The 22147-nt window shown below is 37.0% G+C and overlaps 1 pseudogene; it reads left to right on the top strand.

The window, feature by feature from the left end:
* The first annotated feature begins 13896 nt into the window (after positions 1–13896).
* LOC145687419 (uncharacterized) lies at positions 13897–14487 on the top strand (annotated as a pseudogene).
* Positions 14488–22147: the final 7660 nt, after the last annotated feature.

Here is a 22147-nt window from a genome sequence, read left to right as displayed (position 1 = left end):
TCATTAGGATCTCACTGAAATCCGATATTTATTTGATTTGACAACTTGAAGGGAATTTTGGGGATTTTATATAATGGTGCCTTCCCACACTTCGGTGCCGATTAAATGGAATCAGTATTATGAAAATGAACTAGATACTGATTTCCTGTTATTTTTAATGCGTGTCAATGAATCACTTCCTTGGAAAATATTTGTATTAATCTTGGAAGAAAAAGCTGATCGAAAGATAACGAGAGGTGCTGGGTCCACAGATGAGTGGACACTTTCAAAATTCCCTATCCGATTACTTCAAAGATATTTCTCGGTTGGATGAGCACAGGGAAGACTTTTTGCTCTCTTATAGCAGATTGAAATTTTTGATAAAATGTAGCCCATTCAGTTAAACTAAACCACAATAATAATAATAATAATAATAATAATAATAATAATAATAATAATAATAATAATAACAATAATAATAATAATAATAATAATAATAATAATAATAATAATAACAATAATAATAATAATAAATGAATAACATTATTACAATATCAATTACGTAAACAATAACTTCCAATTAAAAGGAAGATTTCCACGAAAGTATTCGAACCCGTGTCTCTGCAATACGAGTTCCACAATTTGCCAATCTTACACAAGTTCCTTACACAAACATAAAACAATAAACTAGTAGTTATGGAAGATAAAAATAGAACTTTATTTTTCTACACGTGTTGATGCAACTCAAATAATGCGAAAATAATGTCTGTCGACTTGCATTTTCGCGGATCAAAAGAGTTTCAGATATCCTCTGAGCTTATTGGACGATACAGATAGGACTTCAAGAGTCATGACCTACATATAGCGAAAACTAAAGGTCATCTACCATCGGTCCTCGTAACCAAGCGTTGTTTCGCAACATACTGTTAAAGAAAATCGTTTCTGGTGTTGTTTTCAAACCCTGCAATTGATTTTTTTTTATTTTTTTTAATTCATAACACTATTTTCATTGAAATAAGATTGAAAATAATACTCAAAAAAGTAACTTACCGATCATTTTTTAAAATTTTCATAACACTTTTTTCCATTAAAATAAGCTTTCAGTTTTACTATACGGATGCATAACAATAGTAGTAGTAGTAGTATAAAAAGAAATAATAATAATAATATGAGAAGGAGGAGGAGGAGGAATGGGTTAGAAGCCCGGCAGGTGTTGGTTTGGCTGTTTTCTCTTGTCCAAATTTTTCTGTACGTTTTACATGACAAACTTCAAACAGCCGTCAAGGGTAGCGACTACTGAAACTCTTGGGACCGGTGTAGATGCTGCCGGCTGTTCTTCTTTGGAAATTAGAAGTTACTATGAAGAAGAAAGGTAGTAATTTAAATCGGGAGCAGTTAAAAACGATGAGGTGGCATCAACTTGAAGAATGTTTCGTGATATTTTCCTCATTGACGAAGGTCTATATCACCTGGTTTTTGAATTAAAGAAGGAAATCTCGAGTAAGTCATTCTGACACTCATATAGAACGTCTTTTTATATGAGCATTAGTATTTTGTATAGTCTCACACGCAACAAATTTAACTAGCTAAAAGTTTATATAAAAGGGGAAGTGACGCGGGATCTATGTGGTTAGCGTATTGAGTTTCAATGCGGCGGACCCGGGTTTTTATTCCGGCCAAGTTTCAACTTTTTTCAAATGTTTCAATTTCAATTTTTAATCATACACAGTGTGACAAGCAAGATCTTCTCTCCTCCAGAAAAAAATATGTTAGAATGAGGAGAAGCGCAGAAGGTCTCTCAATGGAGGCAATCATTTGAGAACTTATTTCCAGGAGTTATTCTGGATTTGTTATTTTCAGCTACTTTTGAAGCATTTCCTGATTCATGTGTAGTTAGTATTTTTATTTCTCTAAACATATGGTATATAAAGAAATAACGCATTACATACACAGTAATAATGAGATTAATATATGGTGTTATTTGGAAAGCACGATCCGAACCATAGAGATTTATCTTAGAATGAAGAACTGTTTCGTTAGTCACCTACTTTACAATTTTACCTGCAAAAACACCTGGATCAGAGCTACCAGCTGCTGTCAGTGCCGAGAGAAGTTACGTGTAATTTGGGTTCCATCTGTCTAGGCGTTCTCACAACTTCAAATGACCTCTACCCCACGTAATAGAAGTAAAACACTTAAGGTTAGATACTTTTGTGGTAATTCTGTTATTTGCACTAAATTACACTTTTTAAAGTCATATGAACTAAAATGTTAAACTTTAGCATATAATAATGAATACCCAGATTATTCGATATAGCTCTGGATTTGGGGGCTGGTACTAAGTTAGCATAGCTTAACCTAACCTAACCTAATACAACGTAATCTAACCTTACCTAAGCTAATCTGAGCCAACACAAATACAGAAAATATATCAAGAAAGTAAGAAATTTTAACTCAAAAAAATCTGCCCCCAAATCCAAAAATATATAAATTATTCATTGCTCTATGATTACAGCTACAGCTACAAATTTTAATTCATATATAAGCAGGAATAATTTTCCTGTTGTAATTCTAAACAAACCAATTCCTTTCAAAGCTATCAGATTTCCTTGTACTTGGTCTGTGTGAGAGACCGTAATATGCCAATTACCGTATATTTTGCACTTTTTATAGCTGACTAAAAGTGTAACTGATATCAAAAGGTTCTTTCTTCGCATTTATAATGAAATAGTAATGTCACATTTTTTGGTAACATTTTTTTGTTACTTTTATCATATTACTTTAATAGTAGTCCACCTTGAGTATATATGATCTTTATACATTGGCATTTAATAGTGGCATAATATCAATCCTTGTATATTTTGGTCCTCTTGTTCCTCAACTCCATCACTTCATTCCCATTCATACTTGTAAGTATTAACTTTTGTGCAGATTAAAAATATGGGGACACTATTTTGAAGGTTTACGGGTAAAATCTATAGATTCACAAAGAAAGAGTAACTTCTAAGGAACTTAATTATTAGATCTATATGATAGAAATAGCCCAATCAGTAGGTATGTACCTGTAACTGAAGCAATGCGGTAGAACTATCAGAACTAAAGTGTTATTGCTTTGTAATCTACCGTACAGGAAATATTTATACACAATGTGAACTCTAAAAATAGTTTTGTGTCACATTATTGTAAATAGCGCTCCCCTGAGTACCTTCGGTGTCATAGCGCTCTTTCAAGTTATGCTTTCGCTTGCAATGAAATCCCTAAGTTACTTACTTCGCAGTAGTGTGATCAGCGCCCTAACCACCAGTGCTGCTGTCGTCCCGTTGAATTAAGAAATATTCGCGCGCGCAAGCGTGCCTAAAAATAGAACATCAACAATAGTTTAGTGTTTTTTTATGCTGTTGCGGGTTTATTGTGCACATAACGCAATATGTAAGTGATAGCCTTTACACCCAGCTCTTGTTAATCTGCTCGTGAGAGTTTCGAAATGACAAATATTCTCAGATAGAGAGAAGCTGAAGCTGTTTCCATACATGAAAGAAACTCTTAAAACATTTTATGGATGCCCCCATATTGTCAATTTGTACGATACATTTATCTCCAACGCATAACCGTGGGACGCAAAACTCGAAGATTCCAGTTTTCATTTATCTTACATATAACTGGAAAATCATTCATAAAAAAAAACTTTAGCTTATTTCTTCTAGCACACGAACTACTCCCTTCCTTTGTTGTGAATGTTCCATGTTCTACCAAAATGATGAGCAGGAACGAAGTGTTGATCAAAAGATAATTTCAGGAAGGGCATACTCTCTAGAGTGCACTACATTTGTGGACTTCAAACATGCATGCTCAAAATGTGCACTTTCCACTTTTGGACACGTTCTAAAAGTTCGTGCCAATGAGACAACTTTGAACACTAGGAATCGACCTATCCGAAAAAAAATAGTTGGCATATACTGTAACTTCTCAGTTTCTTTATATATTATCGTTTCTTAGACTTTTCGTTAACAAAGTAGTGTAGTAATGAATAAGTATGTATAACTCTGGAAAAAAATAAAGCTAAATAACAAAATTATAAACAACAATCTTTATTCTTATGTAATCTTAATATGTCAAATAATTAAGCGAAGAATATTCCAGGGGAAATTAGAGTGAAAATTATTTGACACAGTGCACAGGTATTAGGAACACTCACTAACATGTGAAGTTATTGAACAGATGAATGAACTCAACAGAAAACTAGTGCTCCGTCTATATGCGACCAAAATACACTTCACACTTCATGCACAATTCCAATATTCAAAATCAATAGATAACTCCAATTGAAATTAATGAAAAAGACAAAAAAGATGACAATTTAAATCTTCTAGTGTGAACTTGCGCCTCGGTAGTCAAGCGGGTTTAGTAGTGCTTTCGAAATTCTAGTGTCGAAGAGCGGCAGTTCGAATCTGCCCGCAGAAAGATTTCTTTTAACATAGGGAAACAGTTTTTAAAATATAAAGTTCTATTTTGAAGCGCTTCAAAAAGCAAAATCAGATGAACTGTCACGTTCCAGAGCTCAATCAAATTTTTTCACGATGTCCATCATTTCGGAGGCTATATACAAAGACACTAAAAATGAGGAACGTTAACACTCCTCATTAACTTTAATACCACATTTGTTATAATGAGGACATATTTCTCACTTGAATAACAACCTTAAACCATACGATCAAAATGAAAATATTCTTCTGCTTGATACGTGATACCTATTCCAATACACAGATATATATGTAGAGAGAGCGAGAGCCGTAGCCTGAAGGCTAGCGGGGCGTCGCCGCGGGCGCTGATAGCAAAAGGGCTCCGAAAATAGCAATAAGAAAGAAGAATTGTTAGATGAGTAAGCTATGCAGGTCCCGAAGAAGTATTGGCGCCCTATTAAATCAATATTGTTGTCGGTTTAGTAATAAATGGATTTGTTGAAAATTTTCGCGCTCGCTCCGCTCGCGGTCCAAACGTTTCAATGAGGGGCACAAGTTTTTACTTATTACTGAAGTATCACGTGTAAAGTGATAATTAATCACGGATACAGATGGAGAAAGTGATAATTAATGTAATTAAAAGATAACTAATAATATTTTATTTGTATTCATTGATTATTTTAGTATTAAAGTGGAAACCTGCACGCAAATATATTAGGTTTAAAGAGTTATTTATGAATAGATATAATTACACAGTAATTGCCCTAGGTTATTTTATTTTATTATAATAGTTATAATATAATATGGATGAATCCCTCACAGGGCTATTTTAATTTAAATATATTTGTTAATAAGCATATGGGTTATTCACACTGAGTAAAATGCTTGTGAGTTAGAGAGTTCAAATACATTGTAAGATTTACGTGGATGTTTATTACAAATATTGTTGGTATTTAGTTTGAAATTCGGGACTCGGACTATTATTTGGTGCGTACAGTTTTCGATGCGATTTAGCTATTGGAACCTGTTGACCATTCATGTTTATCATATTTGAATTACCATTTAGCCGGCTGTGAATTTCGAAGGAACCATCAAAGAGTTGCTGAATGCTCTTACAATCGCCGGGTTTGGTATACAGGCGTTGCACAATTATTTTTGATTCTGGAAGAAACTTTGTAGGTTGCTTCTTGGAATGCAATTTGTCGCGTTGACGTTAAAATATTTGGTTTCTCCGGTACAACCCGTAGTCCCGCGTTTTACGTGCAACAGTTAGTTAGCCTCTCGTGATTGTTAACTTTTTGGTTAGGTGCATTGAGTACACGATCAATTATAAACAAAGGTTTTATGTCATACAAAATTGAGAATGGACTCACGCGAAGTTTTGTGAAGGGGGTCTTATTCACGCACGAAGTGGCGGTTTGTAGAAAGTCCGGCCAGTGTGTGGGTTGTTCCTTGGTAAGGAAACGCTATGCATTTTGGATGGTTCTAATTCGATTTTCAGCATGCCCAAGGGTTTGATGATGGTGGGGTAGTGCCTAACGAACTTCTACACCCATGCGAGCTAAAAATTGTCGCGTCTTAGTGTACGTGTGAGAAGTTTGTTTGTGCATGAAAAGTAGAGATAGACATGAGTATGGTGTTACTATATGGTTCATAAAGAAACTAATAAAAGCTTTTGATGTTGGTGATTTCACAGGGGCTGTGATGACAAAGTCACTTGCATTGTTTGTACCCAAGTAAAAGTATTGATATTTGTCAGGTTTAGAAGCAATTAACTTCCCCGCCAAGTCGATGGAAAAGCACTTGAAGGCAGTTTCATGGGGTAATTGTTGCACCGTTTCTACACACGGCTTGTACGACTGTTTAAATAAGGAGCGTTCATGACACCTGGCTAATTTCCGCTATAACCATATTTTCATCTGCGGGAAGTAATACTTTGATTTGATTAGCAGATGCAATTTGGTGAATCCAGGGTGAGTTAATGAATGCGTGTGTAGCTCTGCAAAGATTGAATCCCGTAATCTGTTAGGGACACAGAGTACTAATCTGTCATTCGGTATGGCCTTAATTTTTTGATACAAGATACTATCTGAGATAGAGAATTGCTTTTTCCATTGCTTGAATTTGCGATGAGAAGTATTTTTTGATTGTATTGTCCGCATGGTTTGACCTAGGAAGAAGTCCTCACGCTGTAGTTTACCCACATCCACTATTTTGTTTAAGGTCAACATTTGGTACTCATGAGGGGTCTCTTCCGCACTAAAATAATATTGCAGTCTCATTTTCGAAATTATAAAAAATTTCGATCAAGTCCGTAATATAAGGAAGGTTAATATAAATGATTTGTTAATCACGATGCGATATACAATGCGGAGAGTGTTGACGTACTATGCGCAGGAGTGTTTTGAAAATCATAGATGATCAATACGTGTTCGTCGTTTTGATGATAAGTTTCCTTATTGTTAGTAAATCATGCCTTTCTACCCAATCAGATTGATTAAGATAGTGGGAATGAAGGTATGGAAATAAGAGGTCTCAAGAGAACACGCGTGCGGGAATATTCAAAATGGAAAAAAAATGAAATGAAATCTTTAGTTTTATGTCCCACGGTTATGCCGGTTAGACTAAAGGAGAGATGAGTGAGAATGGTGGAATGTAGAAAGTGCGAGGAAACGGGAGAACCCCGAGAAAACCCACGAGGACGGTGTTTGTCCACCACAAAGTCCCCACGGCGCGAGCTGGGATCGAACCAGAGACCCCAAGCACCGGAGGTGAACGCTCTACCACAGAGCCACCACGCCCCTCATATTCAAAATGGAGGTAAGCAAGGAGAATAATAACATTTTCAATCTTGAAGTAGTTGTAGAATAAGGGATTAAGTGGTTAGAACTTAACATGCAACGAATTTCGTTTTTTTTTCACTGATCACTACCAATGATATTTTTATTCTATAAACATCAGATGCTGCGAATTTGAAGGGATTCATCAGGACCATTTCTCCATCAGTTATTTGCATCGCCAGAATAGTTTTGTGCATACGTACATAGTTGTGTGATATTTGTATGTATCTACTTACAAACAAAACGCATACAGACGGTGTATATATATACTGTATTATATATATATATATATATATGTATATATATATATATATATATATATATATATATATATATAGTAGAACCCTTCTCGTCCGCCTTTGGTTGGTCCGACACTCCGGTTGATCCGACCGTGCTCGAGCCAAAGTTGTCCCGACTCATCGGTAACTTAAAAGGTCCATTGTTGTTTACTAGCTTCGCGGCAACATTGTTAACTTGTTGTAACCGCTATCCGCTTTAGTGCTATGTCATCTTTTATATCGTTTCTTCCGTTGTGCGTGTTTTCTGTACTGCACTCAGTGCCGGATTTACGTATAAGCTAAACAAGCTATAGCTTACGGCCCCACTCTCTTGGGGGTCACCAAAATTTAAAGAAACAAACTGGCTGTAATATAATTTCTAAATAATGAGCAAAAGCAAATAAGATAAAACACATATACAACAAAGGTATTTTGTATTGTAATGTCTTAGGCTCTTTGAAGCACGTAATGAGGCCTCACTTGTAATGGGGCCCTATTTCTCAGCCCTGCTTATAAAAAGACCCTGTTTTCCAGCCCTGCTCATAATAGGCTCCCATTCCGCAGTCATGCTTGTGATGGCGCCCTTCTTTCGTAATCCCGCTTTAATGAGTCTCCTGGAACCGAAATTGAAAAAAAAAAGGATCAGATTTCCCATCTTATCTTTCTAAAATAATATGTGATGAATTTATCCAAATGATAGCATTGAAAGTAAGAGAATCATTTTTTATGATTTAAAAAGTACAGAATACTTCAGTTCATCTGTAGACTCCACTCCTGACCTGTCCCATGTTGATAAACTTACTGCTATTGAAGCTATGTCTCACGATATGGACTCTCTATTGAACATTTTCTAACTTTCCTAGACATGGGTAGTCGCACAGGACAAAATATGGCTAAGATTGTAATATTAATCTTGCAAATGACTGCAAAATTGATTTTAGTAAGTGTCGAGGCTAGTCATGTGATACAATTACAAATATCTGATGAAATCACAAGGTTATGCAAGAAATAATATTGAAGATTAATAAGTATGCTATGTGCAGGTCATTTCTCAAATGTTGTTAGTAGAGCAGCAGTTAACTGTTGTTTAGATACAGTAAACTTTTTGGGGCTTATTCTAAAATATATGTAAGTTCTTTTCGTGCAGTCATTCTTCAAAGATAATTCAAAAGTTCCAAAATCTTTGTCAAAGAATAGATGGGAAGCTCATTCAAGGCCCACAAGTGCTATACTTAACAGTTATGATTAAATAATTTCTGCATTGTATCAGGTTATATTGATACCGCAGAGAATGATGAAATAAGGAATCAAGCCAGAAACCTATTGAATAAAACGGGGGAATTTGAATTCTTGGTAAGTTATATGTTTGGAGTTATTTGCTGGATGAATTTCACAAAGTTACTCAATCACTGCAAGACTCCAAAATTAGCCTCGATGCATGTAGTAAATTGTATGCCTCACTTCCGGATTTTGTTAGATTCAAGAAATCTTTTAGTCCATTCTGAAGAGCAGGCAAAAAAACAAATTACCTGATGTTGACAAGAAAAGCAGATCTAGAAAGAGGCATGTAAATGACGATGAAGATTATGCTTTAGAGAATCTTGAGCCAAGTTCAGAATTGAAGAATTTGTACCTATGATAAATGCATTAGAATCTTATTTGATACAAAGGGCACCAGCATACAATGGTTCTTAAAAAAATTTCATTCCTAACAAAACTATATACCACAGAAGAAATTCGTGAAGAAGTCAATGCTTTAAACCAATCATATCCTGAAGATGTGGAGAAGCCAAATATTTTTCATCAATATGTTAGACATAGTCAAAGCCATGAACATGAAAATCTGGCACATCAGAATCTGTATCAAGTAATATTTAATGACCATGACCAATCAGCATTCCCTAATGCAGAAGCAATTCTTTCCTTTTCAATTTCTTTCCATTTCCTTTCTATCACATAATTATTTCCATTGTGTGATAATTTCAAATTGCCGTGGAGAAAGGTTTTTCCTCAGCTGAAGAGGGTAAAAATGAATTCAGAATAACAATGTTTTATGACAAAGTCATGTAACCTCAGCCTCATGTTCATAGAAAGTGAAACGTTTGATGAGACAATTGATGACTGTTTTAGCAAAGACAAGAAGGAATGTGTTTTAATGTAGATAATGTTTGTTTATCCTTTGCATACCTAGTATATAATGAATCATGATAAAATTACAGTTGAATGAGCATTGAGAACATAATAATATAATTATTCATATTAAATATTTTTTTCTTTTTTTAGTATTTAATATGAATGTGAAATGCGTATTAGTAGAAATACCATGTTTTACATGCGAAGGTCTGCTGTCCCAATGAATATTGTGGACTACTATGACCATACTGGGGATCTAACTACAATTGTATTGTGTGTAGATTATAACATAATGTTATATTAATAATGCTGTATACAGGGGAAGCCAGAATGATGGACCCGATTTCAGAAATGTATTGTGTGAAATCTAATAAACATATGTTATTATTAAACGTGCTAAGAAAGGAATACTATCTAAGTTTTCTTGAAACATATTCACAAGTGTTCTATGTAAGCACCTCATATAACACAACACACATCAAGCTGATAGTCTATCTCCTGCCAAACTTTTTATAGCTGTCAATATCAGCATTGGCTGCTGTGATGTGGGCACGCAGATCATTCAATATTGTTGGAAGTGGTAGTATGTAAATATGAAATTTTACAAAACTCCACACGAAGAAATCACATCAAGTCATGTGTACACTAATCACATATTTATTTACATGATAATGAAGCACACAGAAAGATCTCTGCCTTTAATTCAACGCCATTTTCTTTAACTGCTAGCTACTGAGTACTGGCGGTAGAAAGTGGAAACATAGGTGAAAACTAAACTTTGCAAGTTAGCCTTTCGAAACGTGTGTCTCACAATAACATATGTTTTCAAATTTCACAGGATAACTTTCTGAAATCGGGTCCATCATTTTGACTTCTCCTGTATAATTATTAGCAGTTTGCGCAATATATTGACACCTCTTATTTCATGTTACAGCAATCTTCGAAAGATTAGACTATGAGCCCTATTTTCTGTTTCTAAAGACTTTTGAAATGTGTTGTAAATGTTGTAAAATTTTAAAATACTGTAAGTTGATCATTTGAAATTAATAAACGCTTTTGCATATTTATTATGTCCATAAAGTACTATATAGCATATATTAAAACACACAAAATGGCGACATGTCGCTGGAAAAGAAAGCTATACGTATAAAAGGCGCCATTACTTTCAATAGCTTAGGGCCCCATCAAACCTAAATCCGGCACTAACTGCACTGTGCAGTTTTTAGTAATTAATGTTCATTTGTTTTTACTGTAGAGAACAACAGTCATTCTTTAGTTCACAGGTTGTTTTACTTTAAATCCGAATTTTTCTGTATTTTCTGACAATCCGACCCTTTTTGCGTTCCAACCACACCCCTAGTTTCAAAGGTGGCGCTTAAGAGGACTTCTACTCTCTCTCTCTCTCTCTCTCTCTCTCTCTCTATATATATATATATATATATATATATATATATATATATATATATATATATATATATATATATATATATATATATATATATATATATATATATATATATAGGGTGGGCCATTTTAATCAATCCACGGAAATATCTGAAAAATGATAAAACATAGAAGAAATGTTTGAAGTACACGTTATATATTGCTAAGGAGGAAAACCAATTCCGCCAAAAGTACCCCTCCCCACCCCCCGTAACTGAGGGTAACGGGGGGGACTTTGAAATGTCAAATGGGAACATGGATCGAGTAATACATCCTTCGAAAGGTCTTGGAAAACTAAGTAACGCTATACCAAAAGATGTTCCGTATGGAGCAACAGTTTCAAAATGGCTGCCATGATATGATTCGGAAACTCCAGTACCCGTAGTATGAAAACCATGGAAGGTAAATGAATGGAAGAAAATGTAAATACGTAAATATCATAGGGCATATCGAATGGTGTGGTCTCTGTGATCACAGTGGCCTCCCTGAAGGGGTCTTGGGGCCTAACTTCAAAATTTCCAATACTAAAATGAGTCGAGTGGTACCTCGTTCGATAAATCTTGCAAAATCAAACATCTTGCAGGAGAAAACGATTGAGGTGAAATGATACTGTTCTCAAAAGGCCGCCGAAACATAGTATCCGTGTCAGAGAAAAGGTTTAGTACCCGTAGTATGAAAGCGATTGAAGATAAATCAACAGATGAAAACCGGAGTAGGTAACTGACGTAGAGCAAATCAAGAGGTGTTGTCGCAGTGACTCCAGGGACCAACTGAATGGTATCCGAGGCCAACTTGAAATTTTCAAATAGCAACTTGAAGCAAGTAACATCACATTAGATAGACAAAGAAATATTAAGTAGCTCCTGTAAGAATATTCTCGACATGAAACACCGTTTTTAAAATGATCGCCAAGACATGGTAACTGTATCTAAGGAAATTTCTAGTGCCAATAGTATGAATACGGTTAGAGAAAAATGAAAATAACCAAATTAAATAGGAAAACAACGGACGGCATTCCATGGGTCGAAAATGATACAACAGAGAAAAAATGTTAGAGTAAAATTGCCATATGTATAGAGAGAAATCAAAGTCTTGCAACATAATCTCTCCCTGCGCTCTGTATGTGAATGGGGTGGAAAGTAACTGTGAAAGTTCAAATGAGAACTCTACTTTAATTCGCAAATTAAGGCTACGCTACAAATAGATATGGTGTGGTTGAAACATTAGTTTGTAAGTACGACGCTGTAGTGACTAAAAAAGGTGAAATTATATTTGAATGATAACGCATATCTGTATGGCTGAGTAGGATTTGATGCGAAAACAGAAGGAATGATACACGAAAGAAGTTGTAGAATAATACAGTTGCTGGAACTCACAAACGTGGGAATTTCCATATCTCCTTCGCCACAGAAACTTTAATGCAATGCGTGCCGGTTATTCGGAAAGCATTTCGGCGGTATACGTACGCACCGTCTCATCCCTGAAGCTAACAATATGCCATGAGTGGTAATAGTTAATCAAAATGTAACTTTGGCCAGCCGCTTTAACTCAGTGCACCAATTATCTATCCCTGAAGTCTGCCTTCCAAACAGCATTGGGTAGATCAAGCGTACGCCCGAACCGTTGTCTGGTCGGACATTCTGAGTGCGAGTACCTGGTTTTATCACTTCCACTTGACGAAAGTCAGGATTGAACCGTCTGTAAAAGGCCACGGACGCTGACTTTCCTCATCCGTGCTTCCCTAATCCGGCCTGGGCTTTAGATGACTAAACGTGATAAACTAAATTCAAGTCTCTTGCTACAGCACATTGCGCACGAGCTCCAAAGCTCCAAGCAAAACTCTCAAACCCATCTGAAAAGTATCATTTTCAGAAATAAAAATAACTAAAACAATGTTGTTTGACTTATGAAATAACGAAATACCAGTACTTTGTACTTGTAGTAATTGCGGTTATTAGCGTTGTTCCTTAATCCTCGTGTAGAACGCCGTCATAGAGCAGACGCCCCCCGTTGCCTCATGTGTATTTGTTCAACAGACACATTTGCCCAATACATACACACACGTACAGTACATCCTGCCTCCAAACATCGAACCAAGATTCTACAGACGAAGCCTGTTAAATGAGTTAAATGAGAGAGAGTGTTAGTAGCAGATCTGCCAAAAGCAAAAGTTTAGAGTGACTACTTATGTAACTGTCGGACAAACACTTTTTCGTACGTATTCTTATTATCTCTACGAATTAGTATTAGTAGTAGTTGTTGCACTTCTTACTTTCTTCTTATTGACTGTCTGAAATATTGTCATTCATAAGAATACGACTGATTATATTCCAAACGAAATTGTTGACAGGCTGCTTATTTTGGGTGAATGTCGCAAAAGTTATCATCAAGCTGCTGCTTTATCAAACTCGTTATCCAGATCGACGGCCACTACACCATACAGTGATCCGACATATTGAAGTAAGAGCCCGTGAGGGTCGCCTGATGCGTGTAAGGTCAACTCGCAACAACGACGATGATGCACGAATGATAACTATTTTAGCAGCAATTCACATCAAACCCCATATTAGTAGTAGGCAGATGGAGAGGGAAATAGGGATACCTAGAAGAACTACCCTTAGGCTCTTGAGAAAGGTAAAATATCGTGCCTATCACATAACTCTAACTCAAGCCCTTACTGCAAACGACAAATTACACCGTATGTAGTTTTGTCAGTAGGCACGGGAAACGTGTAGAAATATTCCTTTTTCTTTTAGATATGTCATGTTTTCGGACGAAGCTACATTTCGCTGTACTGGTGAACTCAATAGGCATAACTGTCACCACTGGTCAGATGTTAATCCTCGTTAGCATAGGGCAGTAGATTCTCAACACCGTTGGACTATTAATGTTTGATGTGGCATTGTCAATGGATATCTAATTGTTCCACACTTCTTCGATCGAAATGTAACTTGTGGAATTTTTCTGGACTTCCTCAGACAGGATTTGCCATTTTTGCTTGAGGGTGTGGACCTACAGACACGACAAAACATGCAAAACATGTGGCTGCAGTTAGATGGAGCGCCACCCCATTGTGCGCGGAGAGTGGTGCAGCATTTGAACACACGTTTCAATGGGAAATGGATTGGGAGGAACGGACCAGTACTATGGCATGCACGATCCCCAGATTTAACCTCACCAGACTTTTATCTGTGGGGATATTTGAAGAACGTTGTGCATGAACCCCAACCAACAACCAGAGAAGATATGATAGAGCGAATTCGATTAGCTTGTGCTCAAATCCCACGGAAAGTTTTATTGAATGCTGTAACACATTTTCACAGAAGGATTACCTTATGTATTCAAGCACATTGAGATTTTGAACACAATTTAGTTCGTGAGTGAATGGTGTGTGGACTGACGAAGAAAACTACACTGGACGTGAGAGGCGAGGGGACTCACGAAGAAAAAGCACCCCGGACCTGAGAGGCGTGGGAACTCACGATTCGGGTCCCGAACTGATCACCCTTGCTAAGTGACTCAAGCGCAAAGTTGAGCAATTGGCGGGTAGTGGTGCCCCTGGCATTGGCGAATAGAGCTATATCCAACCACATACCGGTGAATATCTGCTACGCCGATAAGGTTATCCGCTGCAGGTGTAACCAAGAGGAGCTCCCAGCTCGGACCCAGAGTTAGTGTGTCACGACTTGGGATTTCTTGGTGAAATCAGGGGCGGATGATCCCCTTAGACATCTTGAGAGTCCAGATTAGATTTCCCGGATTTTCCGTCAGGGTGGTCAGTGCTCTTACCTCCTCGTGGTCGGGACTGTCCACCATCCAAGGCAATAATTCCTTGTGGATCCCAGGGACCACCGTGTGATCAGTTAGACTGATCCCACTGTGGTCTCGGGTAACGCTAAAGGTATAAGCTCCTTGGAGAGCTAAAAGAGCAATACATACCCTATATACCCTTTCTTTGTATCCTATCCCTTTGTCCTAACTTCTACCTTCCTGTAGCCCTTTAACATCATATTCTCTCAATAATGAAATTGCCGAAGAACAGCAAAGTAGAGTGCGTGCAAGACTTCCCGCTTTTTGTGCTGGTTAAAATGTAGAATGCACAGTTGGTGATTCACACATACTTTGGTTTTAAGTTTGTTAACGGGATCGATGATTACTTACCGGACTCAGGAGCTTGCTGGTCCCTCTAACCGTATTCATACTATGAACATTAGGCGCTTTCTTAGACACAGTCACCATCTTGGCGGTCATTTTGAAAACGGTGTTCCATGGCGGAAACATTCCTACGAAAGCTGTTTAATATATAAAGCTGTTTTAAAGCTGTTTTTACCGAACGTGGAATTACTCGCCCAAATTTACTATTTAAAATTTTCATTTTCGACCCGGATACCCTTCCGGCTGCTCCGGGAGTCACCCCGACAACACCTCTTGATGTGCTCTAGGTCAGTTACCTACACCAGGTTTTCTTCTGTTGATTTATCTCCAATCGCTTTCATACTACGGTTACTAACCTTCTCTCTGACACGGATACTATGTTTCGGCGGCCTTTTGAGAACAGTGCCATTTCACCTCAATCGTTTTCTCCTGCAAGATGTTTGATTTTGCAAGATTTATCGAACGAGGTACCACTCGACTCATGTTAGTATTGGAAATTTTGAAGTTAGCCCCCAAGACCCCTTCAGGGAGGCCACTGTGATCACAGGGACCACACCATTCGATATGCCCTATGATGTTTACGTATTTAAATTTTCTTCCATTCATTTACCTTCCATGGTTTTCATACTACGGGTACTGGAGTTTCCGAACCATTACATAGTGGCCATTTTGAAACTGTTGCTCCATACGGAACATCTTTTGGTACAGCGTTACTTAGTTTTCCAAGACCTTTCGAAGGAGATATCACTCGACCCATGTTCCCATTTGACATTTCAAAGTTTTATTACGGGGGGGGCGTACTCCATTTACGGGGGGCGGAGAGGGGTACTTTTGGCGGAATTGGTTTTCCCCCTTAGCAATATATAACGTGTACTTCAAACATTTCTTCTATGTTTTATCATTTTTCAGATATTTCCGTGGATTGATTAAAATGGCTCACCCTATATATATATATATATATATATATATATATATATATATATATATATATATATATATATATATATGTGTGTGTGTGTGTGTGTGTGTGTGAATGTAATGTTAATTAATAAAACGTAGCCTTAAATTCAGAACTTTCATTCATTAAATAATTAGGTAATTAGTATACTTTTGAAACATATGTAGTAGCCGAACTATATTTTGGATTTTAAGTACAAACATTAAATATATTCTGCATCTTCATCGATCAATATTGAGTAATTCGCAAGGAAGGCCCCTTCTGAATTTCCATTACATTTCACAAAATATTTTTTACCGTGTAAGAATCGAAATTAAAATTATATTTGTGTGGTCACATATAGAATAAAATTACAAAAGTTTACAATTGTAACTGAATATTAATGGTAGCACTCATTTTGAATATCTTTAAAAGCACATAGTTTCTAAGTTACTCTAAGATTTCATTTCTTATTGATAGTATGAAACGTAAATATCTGTAAATTTCCACAACTGTTCCCCAAGTGGATTTTTATACATCCAAGGTAGCTTTGTGAAGTTTAACAAAAGAACAAAATAAGCTTCTTGAAAACGGCTAGTACACAAAATAATCTCTTATGGGTGTTGCATCTAAAAAATGCTTGGTAATGTATGTGTAAATTCCACTTCGCTCCAGGCGCCGAAATCTCTATCTACAGCTCTGGCCATTGATGGTATAAAAATAGTGTTGAGTTGATTTTGAGTTTAACATCCCGTTCAGCAACGAGGATATTTAAAGCGAGAATCTACTGATAATGTGAAATGTGAACCACGTGAGCTCACACTAAGAATTGACCAAAGGCGCGTACGCTAACCGCTTAGTCACTAAGGGGTTCGGCACAAAAGTAAAATACCACACATCACCCCATATCATTCACCGACATAGGTATGTTTTTTGATGTACTAAATAGTATTCCTCCAGAGATGAAATGGGTCGGTGTGTCAGTTTGTCAAGTAGGTGAGCATATTTGATTGGGTCAGTGTGTCCCAATGTGCCCCATTGGAAGTAACCCATTGAGACCCAACACCCATCGTGATCAACTCTGACCCACCGACCAACTTTTCTCAGTGCATTAAAGACAGCAAGTTCTGAACACTAGTGAATTTGCCTACGTTTTACTTACAAGGCCACTATTTTCTTCCCTTATCATTTGTTTCTATTTACTTATTTCAGATGAACATATCTAGTAAGGGGAAAGCGGACTTTGGTGTATGAACTTCAATGCCATCTTTCGCGAGGTAGTAGAGCACATTTAAAATGTTAATATTACAAAATGGAAGAGAGCAAGAGCTTCAAATAACGGAGAAAAAACGCCTTAAAGTTTCCGACTCGTCACATATATGACACAACGCGTTAAGTTATCAAGTTACGGCATGACAGAATGACGAGCATCTATACTTCACGTGCAAAAGGTCCAGGGTTCGATTCTCGCTAGAGTATTTTTTTGTTTTTTACTTTAACCAATAAAGTAGTCATTGATAACTACAAGTAAAACATTAATGCACATATGTTTATAATGCATAAAGCCATAGAAAAGTTCAAATCATATGCAAAACCTAGCAATGTTCAGGTTAGATGGCAAGAGAATGTAAGCTATTCCGTAAACATATTGATATCACGACTTATATTATGGTTAACACTCGCCCAACGAAGATACTAGAAATAAAGCTTCTAACGAACATTGAGTCATTTTTTGACCCATCAATACTTTAATTGTTTTGTAAGGAAAACACAGTGTTATTACTAGATTTCGAATTAATTTAAAGCATAATATTAGTGATGAGCATCTTGCTTTTCAGTGGCGGATATAGAAGGCAAAAGTTGGGGGGAAGGAACAGATAGAACCCAGGCTATGATAGCTTCATCATTTTCTTCTTACTGACTAATCAGTTCACGAAATATATCATCTGAGGTTTTCAGAAACTTTTGCTCGGACATGATTAACCCACGGAGAACAGAGACGCGCAGTTTATTTACATTCTTCGCCTGTATGAGTGAAACTGGACTAAAATGATTGATATTTACTTTGATAGGCAGTGTTACCTGTTCGTGAAGGGAAATTTCCCATTTGTAGATATGGAATTTTTCAATATGATTCAACGTATCCCGCAAATGAATAATGCACACAAACACACCCAGATATACATATATAAAGTTGTACCATGCGTTTCTATTGGTACATATTTTCAAGAAAATTATGTCGCATAACATATATTTGAAAGCAAATATCACTCATACCAGCCTCTCATACGAATTTTCCGCTTTGTGGGATTTTTGCCACGTTGCAACACTGCTGATATGTTGGAGCGTGCTAAGGGAATAACCAAAGATTAGAAATGATCATATAGAGTGAGAAAATGACAACAAATCAGACAGTGTGAGGTAGACAAGACAAGTAAAATATCCTTAACATTAAAAAAAATAAAAACGAAAAGTGGGTCATTTAGGACCCACACAAGGAATTGTTTATTTGTGTTGGCAAACAAATAATACTAACGAGGGAACCTATCCAAGTGCAAGTCTGACTTCGAGTTGAGACTATGACCGTTGGATACCTTGTCCCAAAAGAACATAACACGAAAAGTGATACATCCTCGATCGCAACCGTTGCGGAGATATAAGCGTGAAAAGTTAGAAATTGAGCTCCATACTATACATTACAAAGTCAGATTCCGGGTCAGATTTTTCGGAAACGGTCGAGTAAGGGAACTCAAGGAATACATATCAAATTAATGTAGGGAGCACAGCACCTTTTGAATGAAAATTTTGTGCCCCCGGGGCACTCGCAGGGTCCCAGGCGGGGTCCAACTCAAAATTTGCAAATGGAACCGAGGGTCAAGTAGCATATTGTATGAAAGCTATTGTTAAATGAAAGCTATTGTTAAATGAAAGCTATTGTTAATAAATTTCAACTCTCTACGATAACCCTGTGCAAACGGGCAACTGGTCAAAATGTCAATTCAACCTAAATCAGAAATCTATGGCCACGGTTCTAAATCCGTTAAGTTGCGACAATAACAAAACAGAAAAACACGTTTAAAAGTGCAAGGTGTTGAAGTAAAGCAAATTGCTGCAGTCTCTCTCTCTCAAAAGCACCCTCCGATATATTTTATTTCTGCACCATTATTCCAGTTTTCTCTAACCCCACTCCTCTCCAAGTTGCCTCAGAGTTTCAAGGTCACTCCTTTTCGTCTTTACTATCATGTTTCTCGTTCAGCAAGTCTCCTTTAGAAATTTCGCAGTGCAATCTGTGAATTTCGGATCCAGATGCGCGAAGAATATACCATTGCCTTTTGACCTTCTCACCCTCAACGACAATTGCGATTCACAATGTATCTTTTCTCTTCTAGGACATGAAATCCAATGGTCATGGTTATTCTATGCTCCATTGGTCATTCGAAGTCACACTTATACTTGGATAAGGTACGTTGTGCGACTCCGTGAGAGATTCTGCAGCACTTTGCTTTACTTCAATACCTTGCACTTTTAAACGTGTTTTTCTGTTTTGTTATTGTCGCAACTTAACGGATTTAGAAGTGTAGCCGTAGATTTTCTGATGTAGGTTGTATTGACATTTTGACCAGTTGCCCGTTTGCATAGGGTTATCGTAGAGAGTTGAAATTTATTAACAATAGCTTTCATTTAACAATAGCTTTCATACAATATGCTACTTGACCCCCGGTTTCATTTGCAAATTTTGAGTTGGACCCCGCCTGGGACCCTGCGAGTGCCCCGGGGGCACAAAATTTTCATTCAAAAGGTGCTGTGCTCCCTACATTAATTTGATATGTATTCCTTGAGTTCCCTTACTCGACCGTTTCCGAAAAATCTGACCCGGAATCTGACTTTGTAATGTATAGTATGGAGCTCAATTTCTAACTTTTCACGCTTATATCTCCGCAACGGTTGCGATCGAGGATGTATCACTTTTCGTGTTATGTTCTTTTGGGACAAGGTATCCAACGGTCATAGTCTTGACTCGAAGTCAGAGTTGCACTTGGATAGGTTCCCTCGTAAGAGCAATAGAAATACTAGTGGATGGTATGTATGTTCAAAGAAGCATACCTTTGACGACAGCCGGAAAAGAAAGAAGAAATACTAAAACACGTTAAAATAAAACATTCATGGGTCCAAAATAAACCTACCTTTGTTGGACCGGTGAGTGTTAACACAGTCGTTGTGTAAACATGTTCGTGACGTTTCCTGTCCATATCTGTGGACAGTATGTGAATTACAAGGAGGATGAGGGAAAATCCCCTCTGATAATTCCGGATGTATGTTATAACCTGTGGCGTAATATCAGACAACAATAGCATAGGAAAGTATAAGAATTGTAGCGAGGGGCATCATTTATTGGAGCTAGAGGGGTAATTGCCCTCCCGAAGAGTTTACAAAACGTGAGTCTTATGTCGGTGGTGCTCTACCCTCCCTCAAGCGAAATCTGAAATGACGAACCTGGTTATAGTATACATCCATATCAGCAAAGGGAATTTTCCTCTCACCCTCCCTTGTAATACACACACTGTCCACATATAGAGCGCACTAAAAACTTTTTTTATACAGGGCGTTTCAAGACAACACCAACAACCTTTGGGAGGTGATTCCTGACACCGAGATAAGAAAAAAAGTATAAACCAACCTGGGTGCACAAATGCTTCCTTTCGTAGTTATAGGCTGCCAAAAACATGAAAAACTTAACTTTAAAGTCCATAGCTCCAAAACTATGGGACCTACCGTAGTCGGGTCAAGGGTTCACTTAGAAACTAATATTTCCCTATCCAAAAATACGTGTTTCAGAATCCTATGGTACTCACGCAACAATTTTTATAGGGAAAGTTTGGGTAAGGACATATAATTTAAAGTACTCACTAACCACCTCTGTAAAAACTGCTGCAGAAGTACCACAGAATTCGAAAACATGGATTCTAAAACAAACATTTTTGTCTAAAACCACTTAAAAGGGGTGAAATCAGGGCCTACACAAGCAACATTTTTGGACATTGAAGACATGTTTGGAAAGAAGAAGCAACTGACGTAGAGGTCTGAAATTGTTTACACAAAAATTTGCAGACCTGTAGGTGTTCCCAAATTCCTGAAAAAAATCGTAAATTTCCGGAATTGTGTTAATTTAGCATAATTCACTATCCAATATCTCCAATGGGCCTGGATAAAAAAAAAATTGAAATTTTGGAAATAGTTACTGCTTTAGTGTAAAGTAACACACAATAAAACGCGTTTTGTGTTTTTGACCAGAAGGGGGTCAAAATATTAAGGAATGAAGTCATCCTCTAGGATGTGTTTTGTTCACAAATTCAACTGAAAATTCGTTGTTCTGAAGTAAAATAAAGCAGGATAAGTGATTGGTAGAGTCAAGACTCTCAAGCTCGTTTCACTTATTTTCGAAATTTCAAGGAGTAACTATGCTCAAAATTTCAATTTTTTTATCCAGGCCCATTGAAGATATTAGACAGTGAAATATGTCCAATTGGCATAATTTCCCAATTTTACGAATTCTTTTCATGCCTTTGCGAGCACCTACAGGTCTACAAATTCAGACCTCTAAGTCTGTTGCTTCCTCTTTCCAAACATATTTTCAAAGTCCAAAAATGTTGCTATATTAGGCCCTGATTTCATCCGTTTGAAGTGGTTTTACACAAAAATGTTAAAAGATGAAAATTTTAGCTCTGCAGAAGTTGGAAACGTCCAGAAGTTTGAGATTGCTAGAACAAATACATGTTGATACATTCAAAACACAAACTTCTGTAATCGAGTAAACGCAAAATGGCGGCATCTGCTGCGTCGTCATGCGATGTTGAAAAAGAATATTTAATTGTGGTTTTGAAGTATTCCTCTATCAGCTCAATATTGTTGAACAAATTAGAT

The sequence above is a fragment of the Thermobia domestica genome, chromosome 6, assembly GCF_964235325.1.
Source record: "Thermobia domestica chromosome 6, izTheDome1.hap1.1, whole genome shotgun sequence".
In the NCBI taxonomy this organism is placed as follows: domain Eukaryota; kingdom Metazoa; phylum Arthropoda; class Insecta; order Zygentoma; family Lepismatidae; genus Thermobia; species Thermobia domestica.
This window is presented reverse-complemented; position numbering and strand designations above follow the sequence as displayed.